The 25,067-nt window shown below is 36.8% G+C and overlaps 1 long non-coding RNA gene and 2 other non-coding genes across 4 annotated transcripts; all 3 read left to right on the top strand.

The window, feature by feature from the left end:
- The first annotated feature begins 8,368 nt into the window (after nt 1-8,368).
- LOC143682784 (uncharacterized) lies at nt 8,369-10,017 on the top strand. 2 transcript variants are annotated; one of them, XR_013175277.1, is made up of 6 exons: nt 8,369-8,460; nt 8,589-9,002; nt 9,084-9,177; nt 9,265-9,331; nt 9,620-9,668; nt 9,886-10,017. It is a non-coding gene; the product is annotated as an uncharacterized LOC143682784 (long non-coding RNA). The 2 variants fall into 2 exon arrangements; XR_013175278.1 differs by having other exon boundaries at nt 9,598-9,668.
- Nucleotides 9,425-9,495, top strand: LOC143685436 (small nucleolar RNA SNORD50). Its single transcript, XR_013176661.1, has one exon. It is a non-coding gene; the product is annotated as a small nucleolar RNA SNORD50 (small nucleolar RNA).
- On the top strand, nt 9,723-9,792 carry LOC143685435 (small nucleolar RNA SNORD50). Its single transcript, XR_013176660.1, has one exon. It is a non-coding gene; the product is annotated as a small nucleolar RNA SNORD50 (small nucleolar RNA).
- Nucleotides 10,018-25,067: the final 15,050 nt, after the last annotated feature.

Below are 25,067 nucleotides of genomic sequence, written 5' to 3'. Positions count from 1 at the left end.
ACACACCACAACAACAGGATATATCTTTTTCTGAAGTACTCATGGATCATTCTCAAGGATAGACCATATGCTGGGTCACAAAGCAAGTCTCAACAAATTTAAAAAGATTGAAATCACACAAAAACATTTTCTCAGATCATAAAGGAATGAAGTTGGAAATCTATAATAGGCAGAGTGCCAGAAAATTCACAAATATATGGAGGCTCAACAACACACTCTTAAACAACCAGTGGGTCAAAGAAGAAATTACAAGGGAAATCAGTAAATATCTGAGACAAATGAGAATGAAAATACAACATATCAAAATTTATGGGATGCAGCAAAGGCAGTGCTAAGAGGGAAATTTATTGCCCCAAATGTCCATATCAAAAAAGAAGAAAGAGCAAAAATCAAGAAATTAACTGTCCACTTGGAAGAATTAGTGAAAGAACAGCAAACTAATCCCAAATCAAGCAAAAGGAAAGAAATAATGAAGATTAGAGCAGAAATAAATGAAATTCAGAACATGAAAACAATCAAGAAAATCAACAAAACCAGAAGTTGGTTCTATGAGAAAATCAGTAAGACTGATGAGCCCTTAGCAAGGCTGACAAAAAGAAGACAAGAGAGGATGCAAATAAATAAAATCAGAAATGGAAGAGGAGACATAACCACTGACCCTACAGAAATAAAGGAAGTAATGAGAAGATAGTATGAACAATTTTATGCTAATAAACGTGACAATGTAGATGAAATGGACAACTTCCTAAAAAAGGCATGAACAATCAACATTCACTCAAGAAGAAATAGATGACTTCAACAAACCAATCACAAGTAAAAAAATTGAATCAGTCATTAAGAAGCTCCCCAAAAAGAAAAGTTCAGGATCAGATGGCTACACATGTGAATTCTACCTAACAGTCAAGAAAGGATTAGTACCAATCCTGATCAAACTATTCAAAAATATTGAAGAGGAGGGAAAGCTACCTAACTCATTCTATGAAGCCAACATCACCCTCATACCAAAGCCAGGCAAAGATATTACAAAAAACCAAAACTACAGTCCAATCTCTCTTATGAATATAGATGCAAAAATCCCCAACAAAACCCTTGCAAATCAAATTCAGCAGCACATTAAAAGAATTATACATCATGACCAAGTAGGATTCATCCGAGGTATGCAAGGATGGTTCAACATAAGAAAATCAATTAATGTAATATACCATATCAACAAATCAAAGCAGAAAAACCACATGATCATTGCAATTGATTCAGAAAAGGCATTTGACAAAACTCAACATCCTTTCTTGATGAAAACACTTCAAAGGAGAGGAATAGAAGGGAACTTCCTTAAAATGATAAAGAGAATATATGAAAAACCCACAGTTAACATCATCCTCCATGGGGAAAAACTGAAAACTTTCTACCTAAGATCAAGGACAAGACAAGGATGTCCACTATCACCACTGTTATTTAACATTGTGTTGGAAGTTCTAGCCAGAGCAATTAGATAAGAAAAAGAAATACAAGGCATCAAAATTGGAAAGGAAGAAGTAAAACTATCACTGTTTGCAGATGATATGATACTATATATCAAAAACCCTGAAAAATCCACAGCAAAACTATTAGAGCTAATAAGTGAGTACAGCAAAGTGGCAGGTTACAAGATCAACACTCAAAAATCAGTGGCATTTCTATTCACTAGTAATGAACAATCTGAGGGAGAAATTGAAAAAAATTCCATTTACAATTACAACCAAAAGAATAAAATATTTAGTAATAAATTTAGCTAAGACCTACACAGAGAAAACTATAAGAACCTATTAAAAGAAATCACAGAAGACCTAAATAAATGGAAGGGCATACTATGTTCATGGATTGGAAGACTAAATGTAGTTAAGATGTCAATTCTACCTAAATTGATTTACAGATTCAATGCAATACCAATTAAAATCCCAAGAACTTATTTTTCAGAAATAGAAAAACCAATAACCATATTTATCTGGAAGGGCAGGGTGCCCCAAATAGCTAAAAGTATCCTGAGAAAGAAAAATGAAGTCAGAGATCTCACGCTACCTGACTTTAAGGTGTATTATGAAGCTACAGTGGTCAAAACAGCATGGTACTGGCATAAAGATAGATATACTGGCCAATGGAATTGAATGAAGTGTTAAAATATAGACCCTCTCATCTATGGACAACTGATCTTTGATAAGGCAGTCAAGCCAACTCATCTGGGACAGAACAGTCTCTTCAATAAATGGTGCCTATAGAACTGGATATCCACCTGCAAAAGAATCAAAGAGAATCCATATCTCACACCCTATACAAAAATTAACTCAAAACAGACCAAAGCCCTAAACATTAGATCTAAGACCATAAAACTGTTAGAAGAAAATGTAGGGAAATATCTTATATTTTTATAAATCTTATAATAGGAGATGGTTTCCTAGACTTTACACCTAAAGCAAGAGCATTGAAGAAAGAAATAAATAAACTCCTCAATATTAAACACTTTTGTGCATCAAAGAACTTCGTCAGGAAAGTAAAAAGACAGTCTACACAATGGGAGACAATATTTGGAAATGATGTATCAGATAAAGGTCTAGTATTCAGAATATATAAAGAGATTGTTCAACTCAACAATAAAAAGACAGACAACCCAATTACAAAATGGGCAAAAGACTTAAACAGACATTTCTCAGAAGAGGAAATACAAACGGCCAAAAGGCACATGAAAAGATATTCAACTTCCCTGGCTATTAGGGATATGCAAATCAAAACCACAATGAGATATCATCTCACACCCACCAGAATGGCCATTATCAATAAAACAGAAAACGATAAGCGCTGGAGAGGATGTAGAGAAAGAGGCACACTTATCCACTGTTGGTGGGAATGTCAAATGATACAACTACTGTGGAAGGCTGTTGGTGTATCTTCTTTGGATAATTGTCTATTGAAGTCCTTTGCCAAAATTAAATTACTTTATCTATCTTTGTTAAAAAAAAAAATGAAGCAGAACATAATTGCCCCTTGATGCAAAAATCTAGAACAGGGAATCAGAGCAAACATTTTAAGATTAAAGGGTGTTTTTGCAACTGTAAGATTTTCTCCATCCCATCCCCCAATCTAGTAATGACACACAATGACTATAGTCTTACAAAGGAGAGCACTCATATTTGTTCGTTGGGGTAGGTGCTCACCACTACTGGCCATATTGACCAAAACAACCCCAGTAAATACAATTCCCAACCTCCTCCTTTCTACCATAGAGATTTAAGTGCCTATCCTCCCTTTTCTTGCATTGATAAATGCTAGAGAAATGCAGTTACTTTCAGAAATAAACTCATCCTAAGGTGGGAGAAAGTCAATGATTAGTCATTGTTCTCTAGGGAGAATGAATTTAGAGCTGAGGAGGATGCACCTTTTCTTACCTCACCTAGTCCTAACTTCCTGTTGGTTCTTTTACCTCTGAAATCAAGGGAAAATAAGCTTAATGAAAGAATGAATAATATCCTATGTATATCTATTAGTTGGAATCACAGCAAGGTAGATCTAATATATTCCACCACCTAGGCAAGTTAAAAGAAAGCACTCCCTCTAAAGATAGCCCGCATTATAGAGTAAAAAATTTCCATAGCCACAAATCACATCCCTCAAAGTCAGTTTACTGCTCAAGGAAAAAGTCCTAAATGCATTTCCTATTAGTAGTAGATCAGCAGCATCATTTTCATACATAAAAGAAGACTTAAGCAGAGAACATGCATTACTGAGAAGTAGTTATAGAAGAGCACATTCTACCACACGTGGAGAGGGTTCAGCTTCTGTAAAAGGACTTTATGTCAAGAAAATCTCTAATGAAGTTGCTTTTGGATAAATTTAACAGTGAACTGAAACTGGAGGGGATCTGCCACTGAGCGTGCTTAAAATTGCCCCACCACCACCACCAAACCCAAAACGAATATAAGTAATGTACAGAAATGACAAGAGAAATGCACAAATAACCAGAGTTCGGGATTGTGGTGAAGGCTCCACAAGGAAACAGCGTGTTACAGGAGACCAAGTTGGGAAGGGTAACATGTGATACATGAAAGACTGCCCCAAGATAGCAGGTTATGATGGGCCAGAGAGGAACTAGAGGGAACATCTCTTCTATCATTTGTACAACACCAAAAACAGGAGACCCAAAAACTAGGGAGATTATGGTAAAACCCCAAAAAGGAAATGGAGAAGTTCTTGGAGGGGCAGAAGTACTTTTTAGTCCTAAGGCGACGCACTGTTGAAGAGGTAAGCAAACTTTGGCAGGGGTAGCCATTCTGCCTTTCCGAATCATGAGCTGAAATATGGAAGTGATTTCCGATCATTTTCTGCTTCTTTGAGGATGTTCGGACAAATACAGTGCAATTTATGTGGAAGCATAGGTGAGCTATATCAGACTGATTCAGGTGAAAAGGAGTTTGCTATATAACTAACCAGCCAATATGTGACATGAAAGGGAGAACTGAAAATTATTTTGGCATCTGCAAATGTGAAAAGAGACAGGGAGTAAAGAGAGAAGAAAAAATTCCAGGATTCCATTCCACCAAGACACTGCCCACTGCCCACAGGTAGATTCAAAATATAGAATCACCACCTCTTAGTTGTCTCCATGTCTTTCAGAGTAATCCCTGGGAAACTCTTAAAAGCATGTGGCTCTGGTCAACTTGATATAGTCCAAAAATAGGTCATTCAAGAAAGTTGGAGGAAAAAAGGGCAAAATCAGATGAAATCCAAAGTAAATGTACCCCTTCCAGGACAAGCACATTGAAAAGTGCTACCTCCTTCCTGCCCCTCCACAAAATGCATGTGCAAGGAGTAATTGGAAAGGTCCTTGTGGTGGCAAGTACCAGACTTCTGGTGCTAGGTGGCAAGAAGCATTATTACAAACAGTTTAGAGATACAACAAAACCTTGTGGGCTAGAAAACAGGAAGAGAGAACCAGTGACTAGACAGGTACAGTAACATAATAGAGCTCCTTGGGTCGGTACTATGAGGGTATCTGGATTCAAGTCTAATACAGATTCCACCCAGACAACCACACTGAGGCTGAAACAACAGTTTTTCAGAACCGGTGGTGTATATGAAGGTCAGAGCCAGGATAGTCCTGAAGGGTATGCCCCCCCCCCGCCCCCAACAAAGGATATGGTACCTACAAAATCTTCTTAAATGGTGGGTAAGTTTCTATTCAATGTGAAAGTGGAAACTAGAAGATCTCTTAAGACCTAGATTCAGAAGTCTCAGAATGTAACTTTGCCACATTCTATTGATCAAGAGAAGTCACAGATTCAGATTAGATTCAAGGGGTAGGGAAATAGACTCCACTTCTTGAATGGAAGGCCACTATGTGCATACAAAGAGCGGAAGGACTGTTGGCAGCCATCTTTGGGGATATCTGTCACATCTTACTAAACTATAAACTCTTTTAGGAGGGACAAGTAATTTTATGTATTCATATGTCTTCCCTGAAACACACTGCAGGAACCAGGGGCTCAATGAACATTGCATTAAAAAAAAAAAAATTAAAATGATCTCATCTGGAAGTTTGTTACTTAATATGAGAATTATTTTCAGTATGCTGAATTCTTCAAAGACACTTTTAATTTCAGTACTGATCTTCATATGGTCTTTCTTAAAACACTTCCACTCTTTTGGTGGCCATTTGTTTGATGTTTTAAGTGTGGGAGCAATGACAGATGGCTTCATCCTTTATTTTGTTTTTCTTAAAGAGATCCACATCCTTAGAGTTGTATAGTAGCTTCACAGTTATTCTACATGTTCACTGGAGGGCCATGTTGTCAATGATCAGGCTCTGGATTAATTTCTTCTTACATTCCTTCTGTTGGAGCTACTCATTTATAAATCAAAAGTAATAAAGAACTCCTGTGACCCAACAACAACAACAAAACAATTTAAAGGTAGGCAAGAACTCAAATAGATATTTCACCAAAAAAGATAAACAAATGATTAACAAATGCATAAAAGATGTCCAACATCAATGATCATTAAGGAAAGACAAATCAAAACTACGAGACACTATTCACATAGACTTTGGGGGATTTTTCTTTAGTAGTTCTAGGTTTTGGCTCCCAAATCTTTCCATTTTTAGCTTCTAGGTAATATAATTGATAAATCAGGGTTGAGAATCATTGTTTTATATCCCTTTTGACCAGGTAATATTGAGTCTTCAACACAGCACACATTGATTCAAAGATAACAAAGAGAGTAATAGTTCTCGATTTCAATTATATAGTAGTTATCACCCTATATGGCAAACCTATTGTTTTTCAATTAGCAAAATACACTGCAAAATAAAATCGTAACACAGAACCTTCTTGTGGGGGGGGTTGGAAGAAGGTGGGAACAATTAGGTAATATCTATCACAAATTTAAGTGCATATAATCTTTGACCCACTTTCACGAATTGATCTTGCAGAATTCTCACAAGCCCACTATGATATAACTAAAGTTTATTTCAGCACTTTTTGAAAAAGTGAAAATTTGGAAACTGATTAAATAAATTATTAAATATCTGACTGAATACTATACAACCTCTGAAAAAGAATAAGGTCTTCTATATGTTCTGATATGGAAAAATGTCTACAATATTTGTAAGGGGGGGGAAGCAAATTGGAAAAAGAGTATGTAAATCCCACTTCTTTGTAAAAAAAAAAATGTACATATATTTGTATATGCACAGAAAGTTTCAAAAAAGTTAATAGTGGTTACTACCGGAGAATAAAACTGGGGAGATTTCTATAGGTGTGGGGAGAATTTTTACTTTGCTTTTTATATCCTTCTGTACTATTTCTTTTACTAAGAGCAATATACAAATTTTACTAAGAGCAATATACAATATACAAATATACACTGTACATTACAAAGCAATATAAAAAAAGCCTATATAATTCTCAGCCACATAAATTCTTCATATGGTTCCTGCTTCAGAAATTTGCTTTTCACTATTACATTTGTGGTCTTCATCCTAATTTTCTAAAAGGCCCCTGCATAGATTCATCCATTCATTCAGCCAGCAACAACTGACAACCTACTTCAAGCCATACACTGTTCTAACCAAAGAGAAATATGAGTGCATAAAACCAGACGTTTTCCCTGCATTCTAGTAAGAAGAAAAACAATAAGTAAACACATAAATTATTCTAATTATTAAGTTCTACAGTGTAAAGAAACCCAGACCTGAATTTTCAAATGCGGAAACATTGAAATGACATGTATTTATATATGTGTGTGTGTGCATATACATATATCCACTCACACGCAAATGAAGACAATCATTGCTTTTGATTTTTTTTTTCTTCTTCTGCACAGGCAGGCACAGGGAAATGAACCCGGGTCTCCGTCATGGCGGGTGAGAACTCTGCCACAGAACCACCTGCTTTTCTGCAAATTCTGCTTTTGAATTTTTTAAGTTTGTCATTTGGACAAACTATTTTAGGATACTTCTCAGGTAAATCCTTCTCGTGCACTCATAACTGATTTAGTAGAAATAAATCAAAAATAGCAAATTTTTGTTTGTGACCTTAAGTAAATTACTCAACTGATGTAGGCCTGTTTCCTCTTCTGCTAAGTGGAATGTGTGCTGTCTTAGTGAGAATTATATAGGATGATTAGGATGATTACAGAGCGCTTGGAAAGTTGCTCGGCACAACGAAACATTGGTGAACAGGACTTGGGGGGGGGGGGTGCGGTGGGCCCCGTTAGGCCTTGCTGCCCGTCCACGGTTCCGGGGGGCCTGCTGCATTGCGGGGCGACCCTCCCGAGAGTCTAATTACTCTCGCTGTGGGCAGGAGGCTAAACTCCGCACTTTCGCACACTGTTCACTTGAGCACTTCTGCCAGCCACCTTCACTTTCCCGGCGAGTTGCAGCCAGTGCCCTCCCGAAGTTTCTGGAGCGGCCGCTAGATGTCAACTCCCCACTGGCGCCAGTCAACTACAACGGCTTCTCTAATCGCTCCTAAACTGAGGCCGCACTGCAGGACGAAACTCAGGTGCACGCCGGCCGCCGGGTCGCCCAATCTGTTCTTGGCGGACTTGGCTCGAGCCAGGCGGCAGCATAGCCTCCAACTACAGCTGTCAGTTTGAATTCTGGCGCCACTCCCACGCCACGTAGAGATGGGTAACCAGCCAGACTGAGAAACGACCGACGGCAGCACGCCGGCGCGCGCGCGCAGCCGACAGGGAGTCCGGCGCAGCACGCTCCGGCACGACAGCGTGCGGAAGGGGCGCTGAAGGAAAGAATCGCCGCGCGCGCTCCCGCTTGCTCGCCCCTGGAAACGGCCCCGCCCCCGGCCCTCCTGCGTCCAATAGTTGCGAGAGGGAGGTGCGACCTCGTTCTGACTCGGCAGAGGCTATATAGGGAGCTGCTGGCCGGCTTGCTCGGTCTTTTACGTCGGGAATTGGCGGTTCTTTCTCTGCTTACAGGTGAGTGGACATCGTGGGCGAATAACCGAACGAGGGAAGGTGACTCGCATGTGGTTGGGTGTCTGCTGTACTGTGAGGCCATTTTAGAGGTTTGCGCTAAAAGCAGCATATTCTTTTTCACGTGATAGACATGTACCCAGACTGCCATGTGCCTCGAGTCAAAGCTGCTGGCTTCCGGCTTAGATATGAGGTGGCAGCTGATCTACTGCGGGCGCCGCGCGCGAGAACTGTGTGCTGGTCTCGAGCAGCCGGATAAACCAGAACGGCGACGGGAGAGCCCTTTTCCAAGCTTTGGGAGTCAATGAACCATTATTAATACAGCGAGTACTTTTCAAATAGAACGGGTGGATTTTTTAAAATACGTAACACGAACCATACTTGAGAATATGCTCTGTATTATGCCCAGCCGGCGTTCGAGTGCAATTCAGATTACTGAAGGAGCCTGGAGATGAAACTTTATTTTAAAAGATACAATTTTAAGTACCGCTCCTCCTTAGGCGCACTATCAGCGATATATCGGAGCTGGTGTGTGCCATGCTAAGGTAAGGTTTTAGAGGGCTGGTGAGATTATTGTGTTTTGCTGTTGTTGTTTTTAACTAAATGAGGAATGTGTTGATTTCCAGGAATGGAAAATGATGAATCTTCTGAAGTTTGCTTCAATTTGTAGATACAAAACCGCGGGGAAACTAGGTCGTTAAGAGCTGACAATTTAAAAAGGTGTGTGTTGAACTGACTTTTACAATTGAGCATGTGTATGCATAAACCATATATAAACTAAATGGTTTTTTGTCGTTTGAACTGCAGCATCCTTGGCTGATATCTAATGAAACTATTGAAGTCTAATGAAACTTATTAACAGCTTCATTTTGAAGTAAGTATTTCTAATATTGTGAGATTTCACCGTGGCTTTGGTTTAGGGTAAATGTCAGTGGAGTTGCTTAATATGTACGCATGTGATTGGTCTGCTCAATGATGTAACCTATCCCGAAACTGATTGCCTGAAGAAAAAATTACTACGGATTCGGCTTCTGAGATAAGACCAATGCTCAGAAAATTTCTTTGTGGGTATTCCTTATATAATTAACGGCTTTGCTAGCTTATAAGCCATCTGGGGTTGAAACTACTAACTTAAAATAGGTTGTCTTTTTTCTGCTAACAGTGAAGGATTGTTGTCCATTGAGGGGCCAGCTGATTGTGAAGTTCCTAAGGTAAGCATTTCAGTGACTAAAGGTTGCTTGCTTAGGAATTATTGTCCTTGGTCTTATCTATGATGATCCTATCCCGAACCTGAATTTCTGTTGAAAAAAGCTATACGGATCTGGCTTCTGAGATACATGATTACAAGGGCAATACATTTAAACACATTTTTTTAAATGTTCTAAGGTTGACAGTCATGGTAAATCTCAAATGTTTTATCTTTTCTAGGGCTCAAACGTGAGGTTGTATTTCAGCAACTGGCAATGAAAATAAGAAAAAACACTTCCTTTGACAGACACGGAGAGACATCACATTAAATGTACATTAATGTATCAATAAAATTCAAAACGTTTCTTTTAACAGTACCCTAGAGTCAAGTTATTAACAATTTGCTTAAATTATAAAGGTAAAAACCTTGTACGTGATGTGTCATGTTAAAAATTCTGTATTTTAGTTTGAATAAATTGAGGAATTCCTACAAAACAAAGGATTTCTTTTTAACTGCTATAGTTTATTGGCCAAATACAACATGAATTGGCCCAGGTATAAGACAATGTAGAAAATGTTAGTGGATATGAACACCTTATCTTAGATATTAGATCTATAATAGATAAGTTATTTCGAGTGTCTTGAATGTGTATAAACTGCCAAATACTCAGAAATTAACATTAAAATATTAATCCTTGTTCAAAGGAAAAATACCTGCATGTGCATGCATTCTTAGATAGGAATAAACACCATTCACAAAATGGGAAAGATTTTTTAATTTATCCTTTGAAGACATAGAGCATTGCTTTGCTGAGGTCAGAAAGCTATGTGCTCTTGCCTCCTAACTTGATGGATCAAGATGTGCCATGGAAGGGTAAAATAAAGTCCTTCCCAGGTATACTACTTGTTCTAGTTTGCTAGCTGCCGGAATGCAATATACCAAAACGGAATGGCTTTTAAAAAGGGGAATTTAATGAGTTGCTAGTTTACAGTTCTAAGGCCGAGAAAATGTCCCAAATGAAACAGGTCTATAGAAATGTCCAATTGAAGGCATCAAGGGAAAGATACCTTGGTTCAAGAAGGCCGATGAAGTTCAGGGTTTCTCAAGTGAGAAGGCACATGGTAAACACAGGGCCTCTCAGCTGGAAGGGCACATGGCGAATACGGTGTCATCTGCTAGCTTTCTTTCCTGGCTTCCTATTTCATGAAGCTCCTCAGGAGGCATTTTCCTTCATTACAAAGATCACTGACTGGTGGATTCTCTGCTTCATGGTGCTGCAACATTCTCTGCTCTCTCTGAGTCTCATTCCCCAAAATATTTCCTCTTTTATAGGACTTCAGAAACTAATCAAGACCCACTCAAATGGGTGGAGACATGTCATCCCCTAATCCAGTTTAACAACCATTCTTAACTAAATCACATCAACCAGGGAGATGATCTCATTACAGTTTCAAATATACAATATTGAATATGGATTATTCTACCTTTAAGAAATGGGATTTATATCAAAACATGGCTTTTCTTAGGGGGCATACTTCCTTTCAAACCAGCACACTACTGAATTTCTGTCTGGCCCTAGTGTGTTTTTTTTTCCTCTAGCAAAAACTATGCCTTTTCATTTCTAAACTCTGCTTAGGACAAAGTGATCACTAAAAATGTGTGTTATTAAATGAAATCAATATATTTAGCATAGGTACTGGTGAAATAACTTAGTTTCTCCGGAACATAAAACATTGATAAAGGTTGGAAACAGGATAAATGGCCACAATTTTGGGAGTATATAAAAGCTAAAGAATTATAAGTAATAGTTATTTTAAAAGCCCTTTTTTCTTTTAGTTCTTTAATTGAAATTGGATCTGTGCTATACTTTTATCATATATTACCAAACAGCTATGCTTTCTCTGTACATTTCAATGTCTAATTTAGTTAGAAAAAATCATTTTTCTAACTTAGAAAGTGTTGGGCGGGCCACTGTGGCTCAGCAGGCAGAGTGCTCACCTGCCATGCCAGAGACTCGAAAAAACGATTGTTGTCTGAAGTTAATGCTTTGCAGTAAAGACATTTTGACATAAATGAAAATAGTTCTTTCATAGTATAACAAAATAATTTAGTCTAAATATTACTTTAGTGTAAATTTCCTTTTTTACATATGAACATTTTGTAGCAGGTTTATTTGAAAAGGAATGTTTTTCTGTAAGAAGTTATACCTAATTTTTTCCCTATTTAAAAGAAAAATCATGTGGCATGAAATAAGTGCTGACTAACATTTATATAGTTCTTTATACTTTCAGAACACCTTGGTATACATCTTGTTGGCTTCTTGCAGTAGCCCTCATCTTAAAGTAGGCATTTAGTATTTGTACATTTTATATATAAGCAATTCAAGATTGAGAGATTTAAAATAGGTTGCTTAATGTCCAGATCACTAGAGGGAATGATCTCACTACCTGTATATATAATATGGCTAAAGCCTAACGATCTAGTAAAAAATATTATAAATCATGATACATGAGCTTCCTCAGAGGAGCAGTTCACTTGTGTTTTATCTAGAAAGCAGTGAAATTGCTAAACTACAACATGACCTAAAAATAAATTTCCCAACATCATGTACTGCCTCCATATATCTCAGTGTGCATTGAATGAAAGTTGGCCTTAACTTGAATTACCTTCCCAAATTTAAATAGATTGTTGACTTCCCAGGGAAATTCAGCTAGTTAGTAATCAAAATAACACTCAACATCTACCTCACTTTTAGTTCAGTGCACAATCCACAAAATGTGGGGCCCTGGCTTCCCAGTGGAAATGAAAACCTGTAGTACAGCATTGTGAATGTAGTTGATTGTATTGAATCATATACTTGAAAGTGATTAAAATGGGAAAATTTATGTTGTATTTTACCATATTGAATTTTTTTAAGTTAGATTTCTTCAGAATTTATTAGTCTGTGGGAATTGGTAAATGCACGTTATATTGGACCTCCAGCCCCTACAAAATACCATTTAAGAAGGAATCCCAGTGAGGGTGTCTCAGATGTGTTCAAGATGTGTTCAAGCAATAGTTTTCAAAGCACTCTTCAACAAGTAGTTACAGGACAGATCCTAGAGTTTGTCATGGGCTACCATACAATCTTCATATTTTTCCTTCTACCTGCTCCAGAATATAGGAGGCTAGAGGACTATTGTATCATCACAATCAACTTTTTTAACTTCCTTTTTTGTGAAAAATAATATGTACAAAAAAGGTATAAATCTCAAAGCACAGCACCACAATTGTAGAACATATTTCAGAGTTTGACATGGATTGACGATTCGTTTTGTCATAAACGTTTTTCCATAGCACTGAGACCTGATTCCTGGGATAAGATTTGGGAGTAATAGTATTTTCCACCATTCTCTGCCCCTTTTTAATTCTTAATTAAAAAAAAATTACAAGAAACAAACATTCCCAACACATACACTCAGCAATTCACAATATCATCACATAGTTACATATTCATCATCATGATCATTTCCCAGAACATTAGCATCAATTCAGAAAAAGAAATAAAAAGACAACAGAAAAATATAACAAACAGAAGAAAAAAAAATTTACATGCCATACCCCTTACTGATCCCTTTCATTGATCACTAGCATTTCAAACTAAATCTATTTTAACATTTGTTCCCCCTTTTTAATTTTTATTCCATATGTTCTACTCATCTGTTGACAAGGTAGATAAAAGGAGCATCAGGCACAAGATTTTCACAATCACAGAGTCACATTGTGAAAGCTATATCATTGTTCAATCATCATCAAGAAACATGGCTACTGGAACATAGCTCTACATTTTCAGGCAGTTCCCTCCAGCCTCTCCATTACATATTGGATAACAAGGTGATATCTACCTAATGCATAAGAATAACCTCCAGGATAACCTCTCGACTCTGTTTGGAATCTCTCAGCTATTGACACTTTGTCTCATTTCACTCTTCCCCCTTTTGGTTGAGAAGGTTTTCTCAATCCCTTGATGCTGGGTCTCAGCTCATTCTAGAGTTTTTCTCAATCCCTTGGTGCTGAATCTCAGCTCATTCTGGGATTTCTGTCCCACGCTGCCAGAAAGATCCACACCCCTGGTAGTCATGTCCCACATAGACAGGGGGAGGGTGGTGAGTCTGCTTGCTGTGTTGGCTGGAGAGAGAGGCCACATCTGAGCAACAAAAGAGGTTCTCTTGGGGGTGCCTCTTAGGCTAAACTTTAAGTAGGCTTGACCTATCCTTTGTGGGGTTAAGTTTCATATGAACAAACCCCAAGACTGGGGGCTCAGCCTATAGCTTTGGTTGTCCACACTGCTTGTGAAAATATCAAGAATTCAACTTGGGGAAGTTGAGTTTTCCCCCGTTCTCACTATTCCCTGAAGGGGACTTTGCAAATACTTTTCCACTCACTGATCAAATCACTCTGGGATTCATCAGGGCATCACCTGGACAAACCAACAAAATCTCATGTTCTATACAAAGTTCCATGTACTTAAGGTGTTCAATCAACTATCTACATAAGTTATATTAGGAGATGCACTAGTCAAAGTATAGATTTGTACCAAATAAACATTTTTTGCTTTAGTCTCACACATTAGTTGAAATTTTAAAATATTAAGTACCATCTATTTTCAGCACACTGCAGTAATGACATTCTTTTGTTCTTCCTCATGCAAAAACATTTTTAAATTTGTACATTTAGTCACTATCATTATACACTCTAGGCATTCCTAGATTACACCATCTCAATCTTTATCGTCTATCTTTCTTTGTGATTTCATTTATGCCCCAGCCCTCCTCCCTCTATCATTCTCATATGCAGCTTCATTCAGTGTTTTAACATAATTGTATTACAGTTAGGTAATATTGTGCTGTCCATTTCTGAGTTTTTATATTCAGTCCTGTTGTACAATCTGTATCCCTTCAACTCCAAGTACCCAATATCTTACCCTATTTCTATCTCCTGATGGTCTCTGTTACCAAGGAAATATTCCAAGTTTATTCACTAATGTCAGTTCATATCAGCGAGACCATACAGTATTTGTCCTTTTGTTTCTGGCTAATCACACTCAGCATAATGTCCTTAAGGTCCATTCATGTTGTTACATATTTCATAACTTTATTCTGTCTTACAGCTGCATAATATTCCATCTTATGTAAATGTCACAGTTTGTTTAGTCAACTGTCTGTTGATGGATATTTTGGCTGTTTCCATCTCTTGGTAATTGTTAATAATGCTGCTATAAACATTGGTGTGTAAATGTCCATTTGTGTCCTTGGCCTCGTGTCCTTTGAGTAGAGACAGCATATAGATGGGTCCTATTTTTTAATCCATTCTGCCAAACAATGTCTTTTGATTGGAGAGTTTAATCCATTAACATTCAGTGTTATTACTGCATGGGTAGTACTTTCTTCTACTATTTTGCCTTCTGGATTTTATATGTCATATCTAATTTTCCTTCTTTTTACCCTTACTCCTAGTCTTCCTTTCTACAGTCTTCTCCACACCTCTCTCTTCTGTCTTCGTATCTGTCTTTACTGCTCCCTTTAGTATTTCTTGCAGAACTGGTCTCTTGGTCACAAATTCTCTCAGTGATTTTTGTCTGAAAATGTTTTAATTTCTACCTCATGTTTGAAGGAAAATTTTGCTGGATATAGAATTCTTGGTTGGCAGTTTTTTAATAATTTAAATATATTATCCCACTGTCTTCTCGCCTCCATGGTTTCTGCTGCGCATAGTCTTATTGGGCTTCCCTTGTATGTGATGGATTGCTTTTCTCTTGCTGCTTTCAAGATTCTCTCTTTCTCTTTGACCTCTGACATATTGATTAGTAAATGTCTTGGAATACTTCTATTTGGATCTATTCTGTTTGGGGTGCGCTGTACTTCTTGGATCTGTAATTTTAAGTCTTTCATAAGAGTTGGGAAATTTTCAGTGATAATTTCCTCCATTAGTTTTTCTCCTCCGTTTCCCATCTCTTCTCCTTCTGGGTCACCCACAACATTTATATTCATGCGCTTCATATTGTCATTCAGTTCCCTGACTCCCTGCTCATATTTTTCCATTCTTTTCCCTATAGTTTCTGTCTCCTATCAGATTTCAGATGTTCTGTCCTCCAGTTCACTAATCCTATCATCTGCCTCTCGAAATCTACCATTGTAGGTTTCCATTGTTTTTTTCATCTCTTCTACTGTGTCTTTCATTCCCATAAGTCCTGTGGTTTGTTTTTTCAGACTTTCAGTTTCTTCTTTTTGTTCTTTCCTTGCCTTCTTTATATCCTCCCTCAATTCATTGATTTGGTTTTTGATGAGGTTTTCCATGTCTGTTCGTACATTCTGAATTAATTGTTTCAGCTCCTGTATGTCATTTGAATTGTTGGTTTGTTCCTTTGATTGGGCCATATCTTCAGTTTTCCTATTGTGATTTGTTATTTTTTGCTGGCATCTAGACATTTAATTACCTTAATTAGTTTATTCTGGAGATTGCTTTCACTTATTTTAACTAGGGTTTTCTTGCTGGATGAATTTGTTGTCTTTCTGTTCTTTGACATTCAGTTCAGTTTTTTCTGGACCTTTAGCTTAAGTTTTGTTTAACAGAGGAGAATTTTTCAGTTCTTGTTTTCTTGTTTCTTGCCCTGCTTGTCTGGTGCCTTCCCCCACATACACACTTAGGAGGGTCTACTTAGATATTATAGACCCCAGCCAGATTTTCCCAGACCAAACTGGCCTCCTATCAGGAGAAAAGAGTCACCTGTGTTGGTTTTCCCTGAGGGTGAGACCCAGCAGGTTGAAAGACTTTCCTGTGAAGTCTCTGGACTCTGTTTTTCTTATCCTGCCCAGTATGTGGTGCTTGTCTGACTGCAGGTCCCACCAACATAAGATGATGTGGTACCTTTAACTTTGGCAGACTCTCCCTGCTGGGGGCATGGTGGAGACAGAGGAGAGGTTGTAGGCTGGTTTTAGTGACTTCAAATTACCAAGCCCTGGGGTCTGAATTCCTTGATGGAGGGATTCCACCTGGGTGGGGCTTCAACCCTCCCCTGGGGAAGGCACAAGCTCCAGATAAGCCCCCAAAAGTGCTCACTTCTGCCTATGCCTGGGGCAGTTGCAGCCTGGAAAGTCCTGCTGCTGTATCCAGAGGCAGTCAAGCCTTTGTAGATACACAGCCACAAAAACCTCTGTTTCCTTCTTTTTTTTCCCCCTTTTTCTGTCAGTCTTGCCCCCTTGGCGCTGGGGCAAAAATGAGCAACCTCCTCTTTGATCAGGTTCACCTAAGCTGGGGGACTATTTTTAGTAGTCAGAATTTGTTAATTAGTTCCACAATTGGCATTTGATTGTGCCCAGTCCCTGCTGCTGGTAAAGTCCTTTCCTTTCCCCTCTGGGAAGTGGCCTGTGGGGGAGGTGCACTGGCCACCACAGCTTTGGGAACTCACAGTTCTGGGGGGTGTTCGCAGCCAGTCCAACTGGTCCAGACTGGGGTACGCTGTGTGTCTGGTCACTGACGTGGCCCCAGGAGCTGTTCTGTACTGTTTCTGGTTATTTAGTAGTTGTTCTGGAGGATGAACTAAAATGCACATGTTGTTAAGCCACCATCTTGACCCAGAAGTCCCCCCATTTCTTTTTGACAAGACTCCTAACTTGCAGTTCCTCCTACTAAACTGGAAGTTGCAGCCTCAGGAAACCAGACGAGTCAGAATCTCAGATTAGGCTTAATACTATGTCAATAGTGACCCAAAATCCATATGCATATACCAATTTGTTATTGATGGCATGACCTGCAGTTATGAAAATAGGGATTTTTGGCACCTATGAAAACACAAATGACAACTATTTTTATATGAAAGTGCATGTGAGACTATAATCAATGAGAAACTGCAAAAAATGTACAAAATGAGTCATCTTGTAATGGCAGAGAGCAGAAAGCTATCAAAAACTGCTAGGGCTGTGTTAAAAGAACTCGAGCCAATTTGGGAGTGGCTCCTACAGTCCAAAGATGAATAATTTGACCATTCAGAATAATAACAATAGATTAAAATACTCAAAAAATGTTCAATACTATGAATAACACTTTTGAAAAAACTGATCTTGATAATAGAGGCTGCTAATGAACCAACTCATTTTCAGAACTGACTAATAAAGAACTTTCCAATATCAACTGAACTGATAACCAAATAAAGCATGACAAAAACTTCCTCTTTATAAAAGTAGTACAGCTAATAAATGAAAAAGATGGATATAACTAGAAGATCTTTTTTTAACTTAATTTATTTATCTTTTGGAAAACATCAGATGTGAGCAAAATTATATTACTACAATTGCACACTCTTTTGCTTTATACAAGTTGTAAACATTAAAGTGGATAAAATTCTTGCCTAAAGTCATTTTTCACAAATCTGACATACATTTTGAGTTAGGGCAAAAGAAAGCTTATGAAATTTCCATGAGATCATCATAATGCAGCAAACTAAATTAGTATATGCTGCTTTTAAATTAACATCTGCCATTTTTTTAAGACTTAAATTTTAGATTATAATTAAAATGATATTTATCTGAAGTTTTATGAAATAACAGAAGCCAACCATACAAATCTTGTTCACAACCATATTGGTCCTTTCATTTAAAAAATAATAAAAGTAAGAAACCCATAACCAGGAAAATTCTACTTAGTTTCAAATAAAAAATATCTTCCAGTAAATTATTTTAGAATATTTTAGGTGTAGATAGAATTCATGAAAACTAGGTTTCATGACAACTTGTTTATATTACTTTTTTTTTTTTTTTTTTTTTTGGCATGGGCAGACTCGGGGAATCGAACTCAGGTCTCCAGCATGGCAGGTGAGAATTCTGTCATTGAGCCACAGTTGCCTGCCCTATATTATATCTTTTTTTTCTTTGACTTTTTTTTATTGTATAATACAACATATATGTAAAGCAAAGAAATAAAAAAGCAATAGTTTTCAAAGCACTCTTCAACAAAAAGTTAAAGGATAGATCTCAGAGTTTGTCATGGGCTACCATACAATCTTCTCATATTTTTCCTTCTAGCTGCTCCAGAATATAGGAGGCTGGAAGACTTATCATCACAATTGACTTTTTTTTGTGAAAAATAATATATGTTCAAAAAAGCTATAAATTTCAAAGCTCAGCACCACAATTAGTTATAGAAAATATTTCAGACTTTGATATGGGTTGCAATTTCACAATTTTAGGTTTTTACTTCTAACTGTTCTAAAATACTGGAGGCTAAGAGAGATCAATTTAATGATTTAGAATTCATATTCATTTGTTAAATCCTATCTTCACTGTATAACTCTACCATCACCTTTGATCTTTCCATACCTTTCTCTAGGGTTATTTGGGCTATGGCAATTCTGAATTTTTGATATTGGAAGTGTTTGTCACTAATATGGGGTGGGAAGATGGAACTATCTGATGTTCAGGAGAGGTTGGGTTAGGTGTTAGGACTTATCTGGACCAGGGATGCATCTGGAGGTTGTAGGTTTCTGGAAAGTTACTCTAGTGCAAGGAACCCTTGTGGAATCATATATTGCCCTAGGTGTTCTTTAGGATTCATTGGAGTGGTCCTGGTTGGGGGTTGGCAGATTATGATAGGTAGCAAGGTCTACCTAACCTGAAGCTTGCATAAGAGCAACCTCCAAGGTAGCCTCTCAACTCTATTTGAACTCTTTCTGCCACTAATATTTTATTAATTATGCTGCTTTTCCCCCTTTTGGTTAGGATGGAATTGTTGATCCCACTTATATTACTTTTTTTTTTTTAACTCAAGGATAATTTTTTATTGCTCAACATTCAAATATCTTTAGACTAGGCACTATGTGGAAATGGTGGCTTTCATGAATACAGGAGTATAAATGGATGATGAGGTAAATTCTATTGAATGAATATACATTTAGCTGTAATAATATACAGTTTTCCCATTAATTTTCATTTAATCACAACGCAAATTTGGGAAGAAATATTTATATCATTTCTAATTCTTCCACATTTCAAACAAACAAACCAAGCATCTTCCTATTGTAAATACTTTTCTCATCCCATTCACATCATTAAAGGGACTAAGTACAAGAGAAAATGTGACTCTAATCACAAACAAGTAAGTAAAAATTAACATAATGCTGACAGTGCTCTGTTTTTTATCCAATCTCCATAAAAGCATTGGGCCTCTATTCTAGAAATGTTCAAATTTTTACATTTATATTGGAATTTTACCTTTATTTTCTGATAAATTAAATTTTATGTGACAGAAGTACAATAACATATAATGAACTAAAGCAGAAACATCATTAGAAATATAGAATGATTACATATTTTGACAAGAACTGAAAGTTTGAAAAATTAAAGCATTCAATTTCAGAAAAGGTACTATAGTAAAACAGAAGAGAGAACAAAATACTATATTTGGAATATATTATTATTTCATAAATAAAATTAGAAATTTAGTTTGAATTTACATTATAACTATAATAATAGTATCCTATATGCAGCTTGAAAGTAACTATAATAATAGTATTCTATATGCAGCTTGAATGTAATAATAGGGTATAGTATAGTATAATATTATAAAATATATATATTTTGTATACATATTATTATATATAAATATATAGTATAATATTACAAAAATGATACTTAGGATGTCCAAAATAAAACTCAAGTCCATGTGATCTAGGGATTTGACATTTATTACAGCAATAAAAAGAAAACTGAGCTCAAGAATATTGATTTCAGATTTCAAAAATGTGCATGTACATGTATACACATATGCAGACAAATATATAGTATGGACTAAATGGGTAATGACTAATGTAAATAACATATTGGGTAGATTTTACACTCATTTTTTCCCACCGTTTGTCTCCTGTGAACAGTACTGTGAATATTTTCTTCTAAGCATTTCACTGACTTGTCCTAAGCATTTGCTGAGTTGTTTTGTGTATGTACTTAGTAATATTTGTGGGTCATATGATTCTATGCTTAACTTTTTTTTTAAATTTTTTATTAATTAAAAAAATTACAAGAAACAAACATTCCCAACACATACACTCAGCAATTCACAATATCATCACATAGTTGCATATTCATCATCATGATCATTTCCCAGAACATTAGCATCAATTCATATATTACTTCTTAATGCTTATATTTTAAAGTAATATTATTTCAAAATAGAACCAAGGCATTTAATACTTTACAATTTCATTCTTTTATAAATTTCAGATTCCAAAGATATTCAAATTAATATTTACAAAACAGACAGCATTCTGAATATATTGTTTGGCAGGCAGAAGGCTTTTTAAACTTTTTAATTGGAATGCCTTCAGGCAGGGCTTACTTGTTCAAGTTGACCACAGTCTCTAGCAGCTTCCCACATTTGTTACCTGCTGGACATGTGAGACTGACACCCTGTTTTATATATTAAAATCTATATTTACTTACAAAAGTCAGTTGCATTCATGGAGCAAAATTTGGAATATTACAAACTTGAGGCTAAATCTTACTAGTTTTATTTCCACTCTGGGATGAATAGGTCAAACCAAAAAGGTCTCACTTTCAGACATATATCATTCCTTACATAAAAAATGATCAGGGGCGGGCCATGATGGCTCAGTAGGCAGAGTTCTCACCTGCCTTGCCAGAGACCTGGGTTCGATTCCTAGTGCCTGCCCATGCAAAGAAAAAAAAAAATTATCACATATATTTGTATATGTGGATATAATATTTTTAAAAAGAATACTGCTGGGCGGTGCAAAGGTTGCTCAATGGCAGAATTCTCTCCTGCTATGCTGGAGACCCGGGTTCAATTCCTGGTGCCTGCCCATGCAAAAAAAAAAAAAAAAAAAAGCTGCTATGAGTAACCTGAAATCTGAGCTGGATAAATCATTCACACCTGAAACTGTGGTATACTGACTTTACCATACAGGTCTTGGCTCCAAACAGTGGGTTTCAAATTAATGCATAAATGCAACATAAAAGTTTTCAAATATTTGAGTTAAAAGAAAAGTTATATTAATGAGGCTAACAGAATAACAAGTAACAAAGATTTTCTTCTGATCTTTGAAATGAAGCAAAAAGGGAGAGAGCTTATAAGGTAAATTTGAAATGTGATCTTGGACCTCATTCCATCGCTACTCCCTCAACTTGTACAAGGGAGAGGAAAGAAAGGCCACAAACTGTTTCTTAGTAGAGAAGCCTGCAAGGAAAGCAAACCAGCTGATTAGTAACAAGGAAAACATAACAAAGAACGTAAAAATTTGTAGTTAGTCAAAAAATTAAGAGATGATGGTAGTTAGTTCAGTTAGAGGTTTAAGAAATGGCAAGGAATAACTAATGAATTAGAAAGGCACAGTAGTCTTATGGCTCTTTCTAAATTACACACAACTAAAAGGCCAAACACTAATTTTTTAGAGGTTTAAATCTGAAAGAGAACACCTAAATACCTTTGAATGTGCCTCCTTTAAGATTAACTTTCTCATCTGAATAAATAGTTTAAAGTTCTTAATTTTCAAAACAAGCTTCTTAGCTACACTTGATGGGGTTATATGAAAAGCTTCATATCATTAATCCCATCAATGCCAAGTTCACTGCGTCTATTTATTAGCATTAATTAGATTTGCTACCACTATCACCATATTATGCAATGAATAGAGACTGAGCCAATTCATTTCTTCAGTAAATATTACACTGAAGTGGTTACTGAAAGCTTTTAGAAACAAGGAAAAAAATTAAACTTTATTCCTACACAGAACAGAATGTCAAAGGTCCTATATTGATAAAAAATATCAGTGAACCAGGAACTATCTTGTTCTATGAATAATGTTCTCCACGACAGAGTTACAAGTTTTTAAAATACCAAGAAGTGGGCACCAGTTTTAAAGTTTATCTGACACAGTTCTCAAAAACCTGGTAGTAGCTTTGTCATAAAACTGATTTAAGGTAGTCATGTCTTTCAGTAATGTTGGAAACAATCCAGCACTTAGTATGAATAATCAAATCACACATTGTACTAAACTAAATGTACAAGGTTTTGTAAACTAGCAGCAATTTTCAGTAGCTATATCAATCAACCATGTAATAGAATTGTAATGTCCTTCTAAGCCATATACATGTCTCATATACAAGTATTAATGGTTTTTTAGATATTTTCACCAACTGTTATAGGAGGAGATTCTGCCTGTGTTACTTCTATTGGTATTTATAAGATAGGAGACCATGTTCTTAGCTCAAGCTGACCTCTCCATGCAGCTGTGTTTACAATATTGTTACAGTACTTTCCAAACTCTTCTGGAATATATATATATATATATATCTCCTTTTTTGGGTTTGTTAAAAAATGGCAGATAGCCTTCCACATGGCTTTGTATATATTTAGAAATTTGAGTTCTTAAAACATTCACAGTTAGAGTACAATCCTGTTCCCCAGAAAAGCCATGCCCTGATCTTGTGGGGCAGACCTGTTGTTGGGTGGGACCCTTTGATTAGGTTATTTGCATGGAGATAAGACCCCACCCATTGAAGGTGGGTCCTAATCCACTTACAAGAGTCCTTTTTTTTTTTTTTTTTTTTTTTTTTTTTACATTTTCTTGTTTTTTTATTGTATTCTGTTTCTCCGTTTTTGTTACATGGGCTGGGGCCGGGAATCGAACCGAGGTCCTCCGGCATAGCAGGCAAGCACTTTGCCCGCTGAGCCACCGCGGCCCGCCCACAAGAGTCCTTTAAGAGCAGAGACATGATAGATGTGTGGAGACAGAAAATGCCCTGGGAGATGCTAAACTAAGAGATGAAATCCCCAGCTTGCCCCAGAAAAGCAAGAGAGGACCCACAGACACTTAGAGGAGGAAAATGCCCCAGGAGAAACCACAAGGACCCATAGGAGCTGAGAGAGTCATTTTGAAACCAAACCAGGAAAGAAGGGCCAGCAGACATCGCCATGTGCCTTCCCACGTGACAAAGAAACCCCTGTCACAATCAGCTTTCCTTGAGTAAAGGTATCTTCTTGTTAGTGCCTTAATGTGTACATTTTCATTGCCTTAGAACTGTTAATTTGTAACCTAATAAATCCCTTTTGTAAAAGCCAATCCATTTCTAGTATATTGCATTCTGGCAGCATTAGCAAATCAAAACAAATTATATCCCAAAAAAGGGAGAGAGGGTTATAAGAACATAGTTTATATATGCTGTTGAAATTGTTAAATTGATATCAAAGCAAACAAGATTGTTATACATTTAAGATGTTAAATTTAAGCCCCATGCTAACCACAAAGGGAATATAAGAGAAGATACAAATTGACAGAGTAAGAAAGTAGAGTTGAGGCTACCAGGAATGGAGAGGAGGTACAATGGGGAGTTAATGCAAAATGGATATAGGGTAAGGACCACCAATTCAATAGGCTGGACTCTCAATCTTGGGGCTCACCCCTATGAGACTTATTCCTACAAAGGAGAGGCTAATCCTACTGATGATTATGCCTAAGAGTCACCCCTAGAGAGTCTCTTGTTGCTCAGTGCAACCTTTCTCTCTAAGCCAACTTGGCAGCTGAACTCACTGCTCTCCCCCCTACATGGGATATGATTCCCAGGGGTGTAAATCTCCCTGGCACCTGACTCCCAGGGATGAGCCAAGACTGGGCATTACCGAAATGAGAAAGTTTTTTTGACCAAAAGGGTAATGAGAGAAATGTGACAAAGTTTCAGTGGCTGAGAAACTTCAAGCAGAGTCGAGAGATTGCCCAGGAGGTTGTTCTTATGCATTTCATAAGAATTTTAGTTTATGCTGTGTTGGTGTGGCTAGAGGGAAGTACCTGAAACTGTTGAACTGTGTTACAATAGTCTTGATCTTTGAAGACAGCTGTATAACTATATAGCTTCAATATGACTGTAATTGTGAAAAATTTATATCTGATGCTCCTTTTATCCAGGGTATGGACAGATGAGTAAAAAAAAAAAAAGGGATAAAAAATGAATAAATGATAGGGAAGGAGGTGATAAAGGTTAAAAAAAAATGCATAGATTGACTACTATAGGTCAATGAGAGGAAGGGGTAAGGAGTATGGGTAGTATTAGTTGTTGGTTTTTTTTCTTTTTATTTCTTTTTCTGGAGTTATGCAAATGTTCTAAAAATGATCATGGTGAAGAATACACAACTATTTGATGATATTTTTAGCCATTGATTATATAATGTGTTTGAAGTGTACGTGTGTGGGTATTTCTCAACAATGTATATATTTAATGAATATAGGATTTCTGTTTGGAGTGAAGGGAAAGTTTTAGGAATGGATGATGGTGAGATACAGCAATATTGTGAATGTGATTAATGCCACCGAGTGATAAACATAGGAGGAGTTGAGTTGAGAAGATCTATGTTGTATACATATATATCCACAATTTTA

The sequence above is a fragment of the Tamandua tetradactyla genome, chromosome 5 (assembly GCF_023851605.1).
Source record: "Tamandua tetradactyla isolate mTamTet1 chromosome 5, mTamTet1.pri, whole genome shotgun sequence".
NCBI classification, from domain to species: domain Eukaryota; kingdom Metazoa; phylum Chordata; class Mammalia; order Pilosa; family Myrmecophagidae; genus Tamandua; species Tamandua tetradactyla.
Note: the sequence above shows the minus strand (reverse complement) of the source record. Positions and strands in the feature narration are given on the sequence as shown.